This window comes from Anolis sagrei, chromosome 5 (genome assembly GCF_037176765.1).
Source record: "Anolis sagrei isolate rAnoSag1 chromosome 5, rAnoSag1.mat, whole genome shotgun sequence".
Taxonomy (NCBI): Eukaryota; Metazoa; Chordata; class Lepidosauria; order Squamata; family Dactyloidae; genus Anolis; species Anolis sagrei.
In genome coordinates, this window is record NC_090025.1 from 157,787,565 (window position 1) to 157,806,042 (window position 18,478).

The window sequence follows — 18,478 nt, forward strand, 5'->3', positions numbered from 1 at the left end:
TTCAAAGAGGTGGTGGGCCCAATGAAAATGAGCATATCACCATACTTCTGCCTGCTTTGCAGCAATTCCATTTGCACTGAGTGCTGAGATTAATGGAAAACATGTGTGATATGTGTACTGTGGGTATGGCCAGCTTAACTTAATGGAGATGGTTATGGAGACCACCTGCTGGAGCAATCATTTTTGGAAAAGGACTCCTAAACGTTTACTAGTGAACTGGAACCATAGTTTTTACAAGAACTGGAACTATAGTTCAAGAGGAACCAGGGCCACATGAAGAGAGGAAATGAGAGTCCCATCACTCCTTAGAGTGAAAGTAGAACTACAGCTAAGTACCAAAGAGGAATGTCATAACCTGCATTTCCCAGAAGTACCTAGTAGCAGCAGAAAACTCCCTAAAAATAAATATTGTGTAGGGGTCTCATCATGAGAAGGACATATTCCAAAAGCTTTTAATACACTACAGCCTGGTACTGGATGGGTCTCTGGTAGCTCAAGCCCGTTCCACACAGCCCTATATCCCAGAACATCGAGGCAGAAAATCCCACAATATCTCCTTTGAACTGGGTTATCTGAGTCCACACTCCGATAATGTGGGATTTTCTGCTTTGATATTCTGGGATATAGGGCTGTGTGGAAAGGCCCTCAATCTCATGCTAAAGGAGTTATTATTACGGTGTAAATGGTGTACAATAATGAGGGGGAAAATAAGCTCAATCCCCTTAGGAAAAAGAGTATTCATAAAGCATAAACAATATTCATAACTTATGATTCTGCTAAAGCAACTAAAAAGGACTGAACAAGAAGGACAGAAGAAACTATTCTGAAGGCATGCACACAAAAGCCTTAAATGGTAGCAGATGACTGACAGGAAAATACAATAACATTTAGTAAAGTTGAAGACAGGAGAGAAAAAGTAAGACAGTATCACAAGTGGACTTATTTAAATGTGAACAAGGAAGTCATAGCCCTAAGTCTGTGGATCTGAGCAGGGCTGTTAATAACAGGGTGTCTAGAAGGTGTCTCGTTCATAGGGTTGCTATAAGTTGAGACCAACTTGAAAAGAAGAAGTTATGCTAAAGAAAACCAAAACTTCATTGTTAATATGTAAATTCAAACAAAATGCAAGTATAAGACTCAATATTTAAATACAAAACCTACATAGAAAGAAACAGTCTGCCTCAATGGAAAATTGGGGGGAAATTGTTACAACGTCCTAGGATGGTTCTACATATAGGTCCCACTGAGAAAGCAAGTCAAATACTGTTTCAACTGATACATCCAACTGGATGACACCTGGTTTCTACATACAGGCAATACTAAATTTGAAACCCTCTTTGTTTATGAATGATGTTTACTGAACTAGCAAGATTATAAATTATTGTTAAACCAAACATTAATATTTAATTTTATTTTGCTGATGATATTTGCTATGAATGAGAAACCGCCAAGATATGATGTCATCAACTGCTCTGCTAAGGTTTCAGAAAATCAGGGGCATGGTTTCCTTCATTCATCAATCCACCTGTGACGATTTCTTCATCCTGTCCCTCTGCCTTTATCATATTCACAAAACACAAGAACCTTGGATACAGTGTAAGACAAATACAAGGTGGGCTAAAAATCACAAAGGGGTGTCAATATTAAATACTCCTTTTTGTTTTTGATTTACAACATACCATAGCATCATATAAAATAAATATGGGAAATACAATTACATTACATTAAACTAAAGGTAAAATCTTTTCAATTTTTTTGCAGAAAGTTATTAAAACATCAGGCTCTTTTGGGACTTTTGGACCACACTATAGTTTAATAAGATATCATTCACTGCTATGTTTCAGCAGTTATATAATAAGAAGGAATGTGTTGTTGATTTTGGGATTTTTAAATTATTATTTTTTAAGTATAGATTTTACCAAACAATGAAAACGCTTAATCGCTTTGATAATCCATATATAGAAAAAAAATTCCATGTGTGAATCATTTTTTAGAATCAGGTATATACCCAAGATGTTTAGTGCATGATAAAACTTCATATATATCTATCACATGTAAGTTGAACCCCACACTAAATATCTGCACATATAAGAGTATATATGCAGTCTACTGCTACACATGAGGATTTCTTGACTAGAACATCAAATTTACAATATGTGAGCTTACAGTTTTCCATGAAGTCGTGTTTTACAAGCAACATATCGCTGAACCTGAGACTGATTTACTCCATATATGCCAAGCCAAGTGAAAGTGCCACCAACAACGACAGTCCAAAAAGTATGCCTTTGCAAAGGGTTAGGATCAAAACTAAGAGAAAAAAAAGCAGATCCGAAAATGCAAATTTAATTTAGAAAATGCAACAATTGTGATAGTTCCCCACATTAAATGAAACGTAATTCCCTGAGGAGAAATTTCTCTCAAATGGTTTCGATATAGGTAAGAAAGAATCCTGGAAGCTAATAAGTAAAAAATTGGCAGACTTTAAAGATACAACCTATAGCATACTTTAAGTATAAAAAGGAGCAATTAGGCCATTAAGAATTTGAATTTTTCTCAATGACTTTGTGTGTCTTGATTAAAATTTAGATATTCTATCTACTATTTCTCAATAGGATAGATAGGACTGGAATAAAAATGAGAAAAAAATAAATGCTTTCATACCAAAGAAATTAAGTTTTGAGATAAACTGAAGGTCTTGATGACTGTTTCAACTCTGAAACTCTACATTAATGCAAAAAGGAAAGTGACTTTAAAGTTTCACTTATGAATAGGAAGCCTGTAATTCAAATGGTGATCCAAATAAAAGTAAAATAGTCAATTTCAAAACATTCCTCTACTATTGGCAAATGAAGCAAATAATGTCCTCAAAAAGAAAAGAAAAATTACATACAATCTTTGTGCTGCACAATGAATGGAAGCAATAGCTGACTCTTTATTTCCTCAGCTCTGAAACTTCCAAAAAAAGTCATTCAGAGCATATTCTTATTATCCTTGGTTCACCGATTAGAGCATGGCTTCAAAGATGGCTGAGGGCCCTCCCACACAGGGCTTAAACCTACTTCGGAGCAGGTTAAAGAAATCTACTCCAAAGCGGGCTAAAGTCCCCCACCTCTCACCAAAACCAAGCTTTCCCAGGTGGGTGTCCCCATGCCATCCTGTAAACTTTTGGGATGAGACCAGGCCACCCAACTCCTCACTCAAAAAAAAGACTTTAAAATAAAGAAAAATACTGGGTTGCCATAAGGCAATAGAATGATGCACCAGGAGGCAGGGGGCAGGAGCAAGGCTTTTGCAGGGGGAGGGGGTGGGAAGGGAGGTGATCTCTTTGTTTCTCCAGGCTCATGGAACCCGAAGAAGCAAATTGGGCTGTGGGGACAGACTTCTGGGTTTTCCTGCTTTATCCTGAATTAATCTACTTTTTCCTGAGGTGTAATTTGCACGCTTCAGGTAAAAGTCCGACAGGGCCTGCATTTTGGGCCCTGTCTGGAAGGGCCCTGATCTAGCAGCAAGTCAAAGCATTGCCCAAACTTAAAAAAACAAAAGCTATTTGGAGTACCCCAAAAATTCTAGTTGCCATACGTGTGATGAAATGAAATAAACACCCTTAAGTCCTTTAGTGACTTCAAATCGTTTCCAGGCTTTTTAATGTGCAAATCAAACAATTTTGGGCTAGAAGAAGTTCCATGAAAATAGTTTCAAATTTCTGGACAGTATACTCACACATTCATTATACTTTGAAGAATTCTGAATATCAGAGAGAAAAGATACATCAATTGTATATGGAACTATCATGGCATCTAAGAATTATGCATCTGGACAGCACTGACTTACACAGTTACTGGACTGGACTGTTACTAGGACTAACCAAAATGGCCACACATTGCCACTGTTTGTTTAAATACATAAAGGTAAAGGACTGTCTTTTGAACCCAGTCTGCCAGTGCTTATGTTTTTATTCTTTCTATGGAGTCTGTTTCAACAAAAGCCCCCATCTTTGTCACCCTCAAGTGTAGATTCCATTATATGACAGAGGGTCAAAATATATGATATTTTTAGCATGTTTTTAGGAGACATGCTTTTTTATCTAGGAGGAAACTTCACATGAGTGAATAAGCTATTCTTTCTCTTTCTATGATAAGAATTGCATTAATAACTGGATTCCTCTGCAGCAGACCTGCACTACATACAGTCCCACGGGCCACTGGTGGCCTGCCAAAGGATTTCAGAGTCTGTGAAAAATGTACAGGATGTAAAAGAAAGTACAGATGTAACTATTACTTTGTCCATGCATAACTTGTGCCTGAAATTATCCAGTAGTGTCCCACTTAACCTGCTTTCCACCAGTCACTATTGTGCCCATCATGTAACTTGGCAGGTGGAGTGCCACTGTGCACTATCTCCTGTTTTTCATGTGACCTGTGGAAACCAGCCATCATCATTCTGTCTCTAGTTCAGGAGGAATTAGAGTTTAATCTTTTTGCTGTGTTTTTGGCTTGTTCCCTACCTTTGCCATGAGGGCACCTGTCAGGTTACATTAATGTCTGATTCCCTCTCTAAGGTCAGACATTATTTTGAAGTATGATGAACTGATTGTTGAAAACCAATCTGTAATATGTCCAATTAACTAAATGAAAAGTTTAAGAAAACCTCAGAAATGTATTCAAGCTTGTACAGTGCAGCAAAGTTATTTTTAGTATAAATGTGATTTCATGATAAATACAAATCTTAAGTAATACGTGTAATTAATTTATATTAATTGAAAAATCTCCCTTTTTATAATATAGTTTATTGGCAAAAGAGTTTAATAATTAATTATATCTTTACTTGGAAAATAAAGCACTAAAAACTTATCTGCAGCCTAAAGTTTAGCATATTTTAATTGTTAAGTTGTGTAGGTCTGCTCTGGAGCCATTCACTCATGATAACTTAAGCTCACAAACTTTAAACACCATTACTAATATCTGAGGTACTTATAATGCTATCAAATAAAAACAAACACCTACTCCCAATATCGTAGTCTTCCTCCACGACGAGCATCCTCTATAATGGGGCCAAATCCTCCTTTGATTACTAATGTTCGAAAGATCACTGCGAAAAATCCACTTATCATCATGACAAACTGGAAGACATCAGTCCAGATTACTGCCTTGAGTCCACCCTATCGGAAAGGCAGATACTGTGTAGAGCAACTTATCTCTGCTATCTAAATAAACATCTACATCCAGGATCTATTGATATTTATCATCCGTTTATGATCGCCCTGCTCGCAATCCCGCCTGTGTCACAGGCATGTTTGGTGGGGACGAGGGACAGGGCCTTTTCTGTGGTTGCCCCCAGACTTTGGAACACCCTCCCCAAAGACATCAGACTAGCACCCACGTTGGCAGTCTTTAGGAAGAGCTTGAAGACCTGGCTATTCCGATGTGCCTTTCCGGAATAGGAAAACTCCAGCATTATGTCCCAGAAGCACTTTATTAGAATTTTTAGATTCTCTGCACACTGCACTTGCCCTGAACTCCAACATACCACCTGTCACACCCAGCACTTTTTAATCTGTACCCATTACTTGGCCCGGCCCTAGTTTTTACTGTGTTATGGTGTAATGTTTTGTTGTTATTGCTTTATGTTTTTGATTTTGTTTTGAGTGTTTTGTTATGCTGTTGTTGTGTTGAGGCCTTGGCTTTGGAAGCCGCATCGAGTCCATCGGGAGATGCTAACGGGGTACAAATAAAATTTCATAATAAAATAATAATAATAATTTAATTGTTTTAATGTTTGAATATCTGTAGATTTTAAATTGTATTGAAATGCTTTCAGTGTAAGCCATTTTGAGTGTCTTTTGTGGAGAGAAAGTGGGGTACAAATAAACATTATCATCTAACTATAAGAAATTCTTTCTATTTTGTGAAATATCAGTGTCTATATTCTCAATCATGCTGCATTGGGAAAAGGAGAGCCATTCTACTGATTATAAAGCTATTGATATAATAATAATAATAATAATAATAATAATAATAATAATAATAATAATAATTTATTTATACCCCCGCTCCATCTCCCCCAGGGGGACTGGGCGGCTTACATGAGGCCATGCCCATCAATACAGTAAACACAATATTACACAAAAGCATAACACAATATAACACAAAGCATAACAGAACTAAAAAACATAAAACGGAAAACCAAAATAATGCATTTCTGTAGAAAACATTAAGCATGGCCATTTTGATTTGGACCCGTATTCTACATCAGCAACTTTTAACTGTTTTGCATTCACAATTACTGGGCATCAGCTGCATAGGGAAAAGGAGCCATTCTACTCCTTATCAGTGCATGGAAGGTTTCATGAGGGCAGGGGTTGGACTGGCCCAGGAGAAGTTATTTGATTAAAGTTAAATATACTTAACTAAGAATATGATATAGAAATTGTCCTTTAAGCCTCTGAAAGTAAACCTATCTGAAAATATAGTGCATGCACTTAATGAAAAGCCCTCTGAAGAGAAAATGACTAACTTGCCTCTAAAGCACTGAACAAAAACGTATTTTCCCAAATCATCCCAGGCTGGACCTACACTGGCATATAATACAGATTGTCAAAGCACATTCTATGCTTTGAACTGGATTATATGAGTCTACATTGCCATATAACCCAGTTCAAAACACATAATGTGGATTTTATATTGCAGTGTAGATGGGGCCCCAAACTTAGCTATAAGAACTAAAATGTGTGCCTTTCCTTCTTTGACTGGAATCCACATAAGAGAATGTCATATCCACAGTATACTTGTGTGAAGGAGAGTTAGGAATCTCTAGTCCAGTGGTTCTCAACCTGTGGGTCCCCAAGTGTTTGGCCTACAACTCCCAGAAATGCCTGCCAGTTTACCAGCTGTTAGGATTTCTGTGAGTTGAAGGCCAAAACATCTGGGGACCCACAGGTTGAGAACCACAGCTCTAGTCCAAAACCCACAAGAGTCATGATAACTATAGAAGAAAATGTTTCTTTTATCAGCTGAAAAATGCACTCAATGGATACCAGGTTTTAGCTGATTTCATTCTGCTAGTAAATGGTTTTGGGGCTCTTCCACACAGCCATATAACCCAGAATATCAAGGCAGAAAATCCCAGAATATCTGGGTTATCTGAGTCCACACTACCATATAATCCAGTTCAAAGAAGATAATGTGGGATTTTATTCAGCTGTGTAGAAGGAGCTTAAAATGAAAGTTAAATTTTGCAATGCTTTATTGATAACTCTTATCAATAGGTAACATTTTAATATATTTATTAAAATGAGCTGCTTACATACCAGTGTGCAGTAGAAAGTACAGACTAATCCTGTTGCAACAACAGATCCCCACAACTGGAATCCTGTAACTGAGAATGTAAAGAAAAAATATAGTTTTTTAAAAAAATTAAATAAAATATTTTTAAATAAATGCAGAGGACCAGACGGGAAGATAAGCAAAGAAATATACACAGTTGCTCCATCTACACTGCCATATAAAATCTATATTATCTGCTTTGAACTGGATTATATGGTAGTGTAGACTCATATAGGCCCCTTCTGCACTGCCATATAATCCAGATTATCAAAGCAAATCATCCACATGAACTGGATTATATGAGTCTTTCCTGTCATATAATCCAGTTCAAAGCAAATAATCCGGATTTTATATGACAGTGTAGAATGGGGCCTCATGTAATCCAGTTCAAAGCATTATCTGATTTGATAATCTGGATTATCTAGCAGCGTAGAAGAGGACTGACTGCCAATTTCTGTAAGCTGCCTTGAGTCGCCGTAAAACTGAGAAAAGTGGGCTACAAATGCTGTAAATAAATAAATAAATAAATAAATAGCAGACATCAGACCAATTTAGGTAGTCTTGGAAAAGGTTTGTGTGTAATCTTAACCTGCTCAAACCAGTACATCTTTGAGTTAGGGCTGCACTACTATATGGAAAGTTAAGATGAATCTACACTGCCATATAATCCACATTATCAGATTTGAACTGGATTATACGAGTCTTCAATCATATAATCCAGTTCAAAGCAGATAATCTGGATTTTATATGGCAGTGTAGATGGGGCCTCAAACTGGAACTACACTTCCATATAATCCAGATTATCAAAGCATATAATTCACATTATCTGCTTTGACCTGAATTATATGAATCTACACCGCCATATAAACTAATTCAAATCAGATAATCTAGGGCCCCTTCCAGACAGGGCCCAAAATTAGGGCCGTCGGACTTTTACCGGAGGCGTACAAACAACGCCTCTGGTAAAAGAAGATTAATTAAGGACAAAGCAGGTAACCCTGCTTTGTCCCAAATTAATTGGATACCCCATGAAAAGTCCGGGTCTAATGGGATATGGGCCCTGTGGGTACTGACCACTGGGTAGTCTCACGACTAACCAGAGGTTGGTCCCCACAGCCCATCTCGGTTCTTCAGGCCCCATGAATCCGGAGAACCAAGGTGGGCACTCATCCCCTCCCCCCAAACCGCGATGGCATGGGACAGCCGCCCGGCAAAGCCCAGGTTTTGGGGGAAGGTGTGGGGACAGAAGACGGGAAAAGACAAATCAGTAAATCACAGTATTACATTTATGCTCAGCCGGGTTATTTCGTGCACATTTCTGCGAAGTCTGGAAGCACCCTGGATTTTATATGGTAGTGTAGATCCAGCCTTTAAAGCAGCTATTCCTCCAAATTGTGGCTAAATGTAAAAGGCAAATTAGTGCCTATTGTTTTGGTTTTTTTTTCCTTTATAAATTGGTTATAAAACCTTCTAAGCTAACAGATCAGAATCTTGTTGGTGTAGTATGGTAGCAATTGCACTTTGTCCAGGAATACAGGCGAGTGGCAAAAAAAAAGAGACAAAATCTGCCAACTCTGAAAAGCCTATTTTTCCAATGTCTTCCTTTCTCTACAATCACTAAATGCGCTCTCTCTTTTTTTTCTTTTTTTTTTTACTTCTTCAATATGATTTCAGCCACAATCCAATGCACATTGAGTTAGGATTAAGCCCCAATAAAAAGAGTAAAACTCTTTCCAATTAATAATGCATGGGATTCCTCTGTAAATTATTTTAAAACTTCATTAGTGGCTAAATCGTGCAAATGATAAAATCCACTATAATAGATGCTAGAAATGTAGAAACTCCAAGTCGCTTTTTTCAATTAACTGCTGAGTATTTGACCTCTAGAGATTGGAATAAATCTTGTAATATCATACAGTTGACCTGATCTATCTTTTCCTTGCTGTTTTGAAAAGCGCTGTTACACAAAATAATAGCTTACCTTGATTCAAAGCCAGTGATGGAGAATAGATTACAATTCCAGTATATAAGATCTGTAGAAGTGGAACAAACACACATGTGACATAGATTGTATCTTTTAAAATTACTTTTTAGTGGCAGTTTATACTGAGGGCGATTCCAGACAGCACCAAAATCTGGGCCCTTCCACACAGCCCTATATCCCAGAATTTCAAGGCAGAAAATCCCACATTATCTGAGTGTGGACTCAGATAACCCAGTTCAAACCAGATATTGCTGGATTTTCTGCCTTGATATTCTGGTATATAGAGCTATGTGGAAGGGCCCTCTGAATTTAAAATCTTAGACAAAAAATCCCAGGACCTGACAGCAGGCCCACACACAAACCTGTCAGCCAGCGTCCTCACAGCCTTCTTTTGAAGCAGATCAAGATAGAGGACAGACGAGGAACATCTGGTGGAAGTTTTTTGAATAACATATTCCCTCCATTATCCACTGGACCATATAAGCACACATGCAAATATCTTAATATAAACTCAAGCAGATTTGCATGTATTCATATGAGGCCCAGCACATAACGGGGAATTAAAAAATAATCTTCCAATTCTTAATTCAACCTCTGTTTAAGATTCTAAAGTGTAAGTTAGAAAGTTCTAACTGCTCTCCATTTGTTCTTCCCTTGAACCACCTGTGTGTCTGTTTGACAGCTTGATCGGTTGATCAGATGTTTCAGGCTTTTAAAATGCACACTATGCTCTCCACAGGGGTCAAAGAAAGGAAAGCACATGTTTTGCATGAATTTAGGGATATACAGTCATGCAAAGTTGCATGAGCATGCCATGGCTCAATGCTATGGAATCACAAGCTTTATAGTTTTACAAGTCTTTTCTGTCAGAGTGCTGGTGCTTCACTAAGGTAACTCCCATAACTCCATAGCCAACTATAGCAGTTAAAGTAGTGTCAAACAACATTAATTCTATAGCTTAGATGTACCCTGATAGAATGAGAAGGGGATGTGAAGTTTGAACAGTTAGCAGAGTCCCTTTCTATACTGCCATATAGTCTAGATATATATAGTCTGAGTCCCTCCTTGGAGGTGAGAAGACCAGTATATAAAACTTCTAAATAAATAAATAAATAATCAAAAACAATAATCCACATTATCTGTTTTGAACTGGATTATATGAGTCTACACTGCCATATAATTCAGTTCAAAGAAGATCTGGATATTATACAGCAGTGTAGAAGGGGCCTGGGTGTGGATAAAGAGGCTGTTAAGGATATAGGCCCCTTCTACACTACTGCATAAAATTAGATTATAGGCTTTGAACTGAATTATATTGCACTGTAGACTCATATAATCCAGTTCAAAGCAGATGTGGACTTTCTGCTTTGATAATCTGGATTATATAGCAGTGCAGAAGAGGCCTATGGTTTGAGGAAAAGGATAGTTGAGAAAGATTGTATATTAAACCGTTAAGAGTTTAGTATACAGATTTGCAGTTATAAATTGTCAGCGTGACAGATTTGAACTATCATTTACTGCCATTAAAATCAACTACTTTGGCATAAATGAGACATTTTAATATTTCATAACGAAATATGATGCAACTATTATTTAGAACACATAACTTATTCATAAGTGTATAGATCACCACAAGCATTATATGCTTTACTTGCCGTCAGTGTCATAAACATCACAGTTCCAAGTAGACGCATATACTTATTATATCGAAGTTCCAGATACTGTAAAACAGAAAAATTACCTTTAGAGACAAAACTTATCTATATTTAATATGCAGAGTACTTCTGGCAGTTTTTGAAACAGGAAGTGAATCCCTCCTTCTCCTGGCAGCACAAAGCAGAAGCGCCTGGGATGCTGCTGGAGATCCACCATTCTGCTACATCTTAACACTTTTTAGGATAATCGCAGTTACTAGGGAATTTATAAAATTACAGTTTCTGGCAGATGGGTGTGGTGTGGTGGAATAGAGTAAAACAAACTGAGGGAAGGAAATGGTTCAACAAATATGGATTTTTCTTCAACGATTTCTGGGAATATTAGTTGTGATAACTTTATTTATAGGAATTCACCTACATTGATTTATAATTAGAGTATACTTTTGCATAGTGTTAAGACGCATTAAAATGCAGGCCCGTTTTAGGAATACAAGCTCTGTGCAACAGAGGGGCACCCCATCTTTCTAGGATAACATCCTTGGACCATGGGTCAGCTACATAAGTCTCACATTGGTTAACTTTCTTATGTAATTGTGCTTAAAATAGTAGCCTTCCACTTTTGTGCTATTAACTTGCAAGTAAAATGCTGCTGTGAGATTGGCTACCAGTTTATTTTGCTTTTAAGAGGGACTAGACAATTGCAATGAGGATAGGCTTATTACTGTTACTCGTGCAATATATGAGGGTTGTCCGGAAAGTAAGGTTACAAGACATGTAGCTCTTGCAGTGAATTTTCTCGGGGGAAGTTGGTATCACTGACGTGTAGCGGGATGCCAGCAGAAGCGAACAAGAAGTGCCAGTCCAGTCATCAGTAGCTCATTGACTGGCATTGCGCTGAAGGTTAGAGATGAGCATCCTCATTCAGTTTCCCTCCAAGTGTGAAGTTTGTACTGTAATATGCTACCTAAATGCTAAGGGCAAGAACACTGTTGCAATTAATCGCAGAAGTTTCAGTTTATGAAGAGGACATAATGTCAATACATGTGACAAAATGGGTACGGAATACATTGTGAGACTATGAAGAAACTTTGGAGAGTCATCCAAAACAAACGTTGGATGCTGATGGCGGGAATCTGTCTCCTTCATGGCAATGCGCGTCCTCATCTCTCTCATGCAACACACAAATTATTGACTTCATTTGGTTGGGATGTTTTAAGCCACCACTCTCACAGACCCAATCTCACACCCAGTGACTATCGCCTGTTCACTAAATTGCAGAAACACCTTGGTGGAAAACAATTTTCCAACAAGGTGAAAATCGAAGACACGGGCATCAAAAATTCATCCCATGGATGACAAAATGTATTGAACTGAATGATTATATGGAAAAATAATGTAATATCTATGCTGCAATCCATATAAGTTTTATTAAAATATATTCATTCTTTGTATTTTTTTAAAAAAATCTTGTAACCTTACTTTCTGGATAACCCTCGTACCTTTAAATATCTGATGTTGGCAAAAAAGAGTGAAATGGAAGACTTGCCTGCAGGTCTTGTCTGTGAGCTTCTCAGAGGCCTCTGACAGTTGTAGAAGGTATATTGGGTTCTTGGTGGGATCTGCAAGGTTCTTGCAAGTCTAATCTTATATGTTTTTGTGTTACAGTTCCAGCCCAGTTTACCTGTCTGAATGTATCTCCCTCTATGAGCCAGCTAGGAGGTCAAGATCTTCTGGGGAGGCCCTATTCTCGGTCCCGTCTCCTATGAAAGCATGATTGGTGTGGATGAGAGACAGGGCCTTCTCAGTGGTGGTGCCTCGGCTTTGGAACTCCTTCCCTAGTGAAATTAGATCAGCCTCCTTCCTCCTGACCTTCAGGAGAAGGCTAAAGACATGGATGTGGGACCAAGCATTCAGTTAGTAATCTACCAGTGCAATAAGAGAATATGGATTAGTGCAGTAACAACCTGGAGCGGCCTCGGACTATGATATTGGATTATGTGATTTTAAATAACTGGTCTTAAGGTTTGGTATGATTTTAATGATTGCTTTAATGTATTTTACTATGTATGTTCGGAGCCCCCAGCAGCACAATGGGTTAAATCCTTGTGCCAGCAGGACTACTGACCGAAAGGTCGGTGGTTCAAATTAGAGGAGCTCCCCATGCAGGGACATGAGAGAAGCCTTCCACAAGATGGTAAAACATCAAAAAACATCTGAGTGTCCCCTGGCCAACGTCTTTTCAGACGGCCAATTCTCTCACACCAGAAGCAACTTAAAGTTTCTCAAGTTGCTCCTGACACACACACACACAAACCAAAACAAAAACTATGTATGTCCATATGAAATCAAATTGCCTTGAGTCCCCTACGGGGTGAGGACAGGATATAAATATAGGAGCATAGTGTCTACATCTAGGGAAGTAATGCTATTCCACTTTGGTTAGACCAAACCTGGAATAATTGTGGTCTGGGCACCACAATTCAAGAGAGATATTGACAAGCTGGAATGTGTCCAGAGGAGGGTGACTAAAATGATCAAGGGTCTGGAGAACAAGCCCTATGAGGAGCGGCTTAAAGAGCTGGGCATGTTTAGCCTGAAAAAGAGAAGGCTGAGAGGAGAAAATGATAGCCATGTATAAATATGTGAGAGGAGGAGGGAGCAAGCTTGTTTTCTGCTTCCATAGAGATTAGGACAAGGAACAATGGCTTCAAACTACAAGAGAGGAGATTCCATCTGAACATGAGGAAGAACTTCCTGACTGTGAGAGCCATTCAGCAATGGAACTCTCTGCCCCATAGTGTGGTGGAGGCTCCTTCTTTGGAAGCTTTTAAACAGAGGCTGGATGGCCATCTGTCAGGGGTACTTTGAATGCAATATTCCTGCTTCTTGGCAGAGGATTGGACTGGATGACCCATGAGGTCTCTTCCAACTCTATGATTCTAAGACAAACTCCATGCAGCTCCAGTGATTTCCACAAGGCATGGCTTTGGTGTGGAGACACTATTGGCCTTTCCACACAGCCATATAAACCAGAATATCAAGGCGGGAAATCCCAGTATCTGCTTTGAACTGGAACAGCATATCTGTCCGAACGCATCTCCTTCTACGTCCCACCTCGGAGTCTAAGATCTTCTGGGGAGGCACTGTTCTCAGCCCCACCTCTATCACAAGTGAGATTGGTGGGGACGAGGAGCAAGGCATTCTCTTTGGTGGCCCCTCGCCTGTGGAACTCACTCCCTGGGGAAATTAGGTCATCAACATCCCTCCTTTCCTTTAGAAGGAAATTAAAAACGTGGATTTGGGACCAGGCCTTTGGGTAATCTGGTGGATAGATAAGGCACAAGCGAAGACTAGAATTGTTGTAGGTTTTTCCGGGCTATATGGCCATGTTCTGGAGGCAATTTTTCTCCTGATGTTTCGCCTGTATCTATGGCAAGCATCCTCAGAGGTAGTGACTACCTCACTACCTCTGGGGATGCTTGCCATAGATGCAGGCGAAACGTCAGGAGAAAAATTGCCTCCAGAACATGGCCATATAGCCCGGAAAAACCTACAACAACCCAATGATTCCGGCCATGAAAGCCTTCGACAATACGAAGACTAGAATTGGATTGGACAATGTGGATTTTGAATTTATGGACTCTGAGCTGATAAACGTTGAGTACTAGATTGTTCTTTGGGACTGTGATGTATAATGGACTGTTTAATTGTTTTAATTTGTTTAATTGATTGATTACTGTTTAATTGTTTTAATTTGTTTAATTGGTTAAGCGCGCCTGGTGGGGACGAGGGACAGGGCCTTCTCGGTGGTGGCCCCGCGACTCTGGAACTCTCTCCCTCTGGAGGCCAGAACCGCCCCATCCATCCTAACATTTAGGAAACGGGTGAAGACGTGGCTGTGGAGTCAGGCCTTCGATGAATGAGACAACACCATAGGACCCTGGATGGAAGTTGATGTAGATCCATCTTAATAGGACGACTGACCACTGTAGTTTTATATATAGCGTTTTTAAAGTAGTTTTTGTAATTGTGATATATGATATTTTAATGAGTGTATATGTTTTTTATGGCTGAGTCCCTCAATGAGGTTGAGAAGCTCGGTATAGAAAACTGTGAAATAAATAATACTGTTTATATGTTGAATTTGTTTTACCTTGTTGTTGTGCCGGCATCGAATTGTGCCTTTTTGTAAGCCGCCCTGAGTCCCCCCCTCGGGGGTTGAGAAGGGCGGGGTAGAAGTGCGAGAAATATGGCAGTGTGGGGTCATATAACCCAGTTCAAAGCAGAGACTGTGGGATTTCCTGCCTTGGGATTCTGGGTTACGTGGCTGTGTGGAAGGGCCCTTTGACTACTGCAGAGAAAGGGAAGGCCTGGGAAGGGCCCGCACCTCGTAGGCGCTGGTGATGCCCAAGCGGTAGTAGACGGGCAGGAAGACCTCGGCGCTGATCAGCACCATGAAGACGTAGGCGAAGGCGAAGAGGCCGAAGGAGATGCCGAAGCGGTAGACCTCGGCCGGGGTGCCCAGCACCGTCACGGCAGACATGAAGCTGGCCGTCAGGGAGAGCGCCACGGGCCCGCAGGTCAGGCTGTGCCCGGCCATGACGTAGTCCTTGTGGCTCTTGTGCACCCCCTTGAAGGCGTAGAAGATGCCGATGCAGGCCGAGAAGGCCAGCGTCGAGCCGAAGACGAAGTAGTCCACTATGGTGAAGCGCTCGGCCAGCTCCTCCGGGGTCAGGTACCTCGGAGTAGGCCCAGGATCCGCCATGACGCCGCCCAAGAAGAAGAAGAAGCCCGCCCGGCCGCCGCCTTCCCTCCCTTCCCTTCCCGCGTGCCTCTGCTTCGCGGGCTCAGTTGCGGCGCATGCGCAGGCTCGTGCGCACGCGCCGGCAACCGCCACCCGGCGCAGCGGTTTCTGCCTCGCGCGCGCTTCACACTAGGACCCATTAGGACCCGTTATTCCAGGCGGGGGCCAACTTGAGCCCTCCCCTCGGGTGTTTCGGACTCCCACTCCCACCACTCCTCACTGCCTCAGGACCCTTCCTTTTCCCGCTTAAGCGGCTGGGGGGCGGGGCTTGGGGGCGGGGAGGAAAGCCTGAGGCAGTGAGGAATGGTGGGAGTCCAAAACGGTGATAGTATGATAGCTGGGTCCAGAAGTGCCGGGCGTTACGCACATTCCGCCACTGCGGCTGTGAATAAGGGAAGGGGAAAGCGGCACGCTGAGGGCGGGAATAGACTTCTGTCTGGTGGAAGGATAGAAAGGAGGGGAGGGTTAGGGTTAAGTTTAGGGTTAGGGGTTAGGGTAAGGCTTCGGGCTAGGGTTTTACCATTAAGGAATTATTTATTTATTAACGACATTTATATGCCGCCCTTCTCATCCCAATGGGGACTCAGAGCGGCTTACAAGATATATATGCATAAATATATTATATTAGGATAGTATATTGTATGCATATATATCTTGTAAGCCACTCTGAGTCCCCTTTGGGATGAGGAGGGTGGCATATAAATGTCATAAATAAGATATATATGCATACAATATATTATATTAGCATACTTGTAAGCCGCTCTGAGTCCCCTTTGGGATGAGGAGGGCGGCATATAAATGTCATAAATAAATAAATAAGATCTATATGCATACAATATATTATATTAGCATAGTATATTGTATGTATATATATCTTGTAAGCCTCTCTGAGTCCCCTTTGGGATGAGGAGGGCGGCATATAAATGTCTTAAATAAATAAATAAGAAGATATATATGCATACAATATATTATATTAGCATAGTAGGAGCCCCCGGTGGCACAGTGGGTTAAACCCCTGTGCCGGCAGGACTGAAGACCGAAAGGTCACAGGTTCAAATCCGGGGAGAGGTGGATGAGCTTCCTCTATCAGCTCCAGCTCCTCATGCGGGGACATGAGAGCAGCCTTCCACAAGAATGATAAAAACATCAAATCATCCGGGCGTCCCCTGGGCAACATCCTTGCAGACGGCCAATTCTCTTGCAGTTTCTCAGGTCGCTCCTGACACGACAAAAAAAAAATAGCATAGTACAATATCAGTACTAATATTGTATTAATATTATTTAAATAAAATTAATATCAGACATCTGTTCACTCCCACACAGCTCTAGTCCAAAGGAATTTTTGCTGCAGAACTATATTTCCACTAATTGAGGGTGTTTATCAACAAATCATTTCATCTATACTTACGCATCCTTACGCCCCGGGCTTTTCTGGAGACTTTTGCAGTGCTTCAACCGACTAGCCCTCTACTCAGGACAATAAGCTAGGGCCAGAAAGCCTGGCGGCTATTGATTTATGATGGGCCCGGCTCTCATGCAGGCAGTTTTCCCCTTCTGCCGTACAAAGGAAGGATAAAGTCATAGGTCCCAAAACCTTCTCTCTGGTCCCCTCCAAAATTGCCCTCAGAAACGATCTTGGTGGAACCTCCAGAAAATGTAGGGGCAAAGAAACCAAAATACTTTCCAAAAAGGCAGAAGCCCCCTTTCTAATGGGGAGGGCAAGGATAGACACCACTAAAGTTGAATCTTTTAAACTGCAAAAAGCTATTGCTTAGCCATAGCAATAACGACAAACAAGCATACAGGGATGCAATCAAAGGGTTTGTCACAACCCCCAATGGGGCTGCAGAGCTTTTATAGTAAATGGAATATACATTTTCATTGGTTCCCAAAGACAAATCATTTCATTGGTCTAAGTTAGCTATACAGTTGTTCATGTGTAGTTTATTATTTTGATTGACATTATAGCACACGTGGGATCCTAACAATGGCACAACTATAACATAACTATAGTCCATTGTTCTCTGTCCATGACTGTATCTTATCTGTTAGTCTGTTGCAAACATGGCTTCAAAGCGACTGGGAAACTTGGGGATTCTAACTAGCCATCAGCTTGCTGGTTTTGTCTGGATATACTGCTATCCTTGAATAATAACTTCTTCTTTGGAGCACTGTTTTCTCAAACAGTACCTTAAAAACAAAAGAACCAATGAACAAAATCACACCAAATTTGGCAACAAAACGTCTCACAACACAAGGAGTGACCATCACTCAAAAATTATGATTTTGTCATTTGGGAGTTGTAGTTGTTGGGATTTATAGTTCACCTACAATCAATGAGCATTCTGAACTCCATCAACGATGGAATTGAACCAAACTTGGCACACAGGACTCCCTTGACCAACAGAAAACACTGGAAGGGTTAGGTGGGCATTGACCTTGAGTTTGGGAGTTGTAGGTCACCTACATCCAGAGAGCACTGTGGACTCAAACAATGATGGAGATGGACCAAACTTGGCACAAATATTCCATATGCCCAAATATGAACACAGATGGAGTTAGGGGGAAATAGACCTTGACATTTGGGAGTTGTAGTTACTGGGATTTATAGTTCACCTACAATCAAAGAGCATTCTGAACCCCACCAACAACGGAATTGGGGCAAACTTCCCACACAGAACTCCCATGACCAACAGAAAATACTGAAAGCCAT

General features: G+C 40.5%; 1 pseudogene; it reads right to left on the reverse strand.

The window, feature by feature from the left end:
* LOC132776054 (sodium-coupled monocarboxylate transporter 1-like) overlaps positions 1–15,734 on the reverse strand; it is a 39,365-nt pseudogene extending 23,631 nt beyond the window's left edge.
* Positions 15,735–18,478: the final 2,744 nt, after the last annotated feature.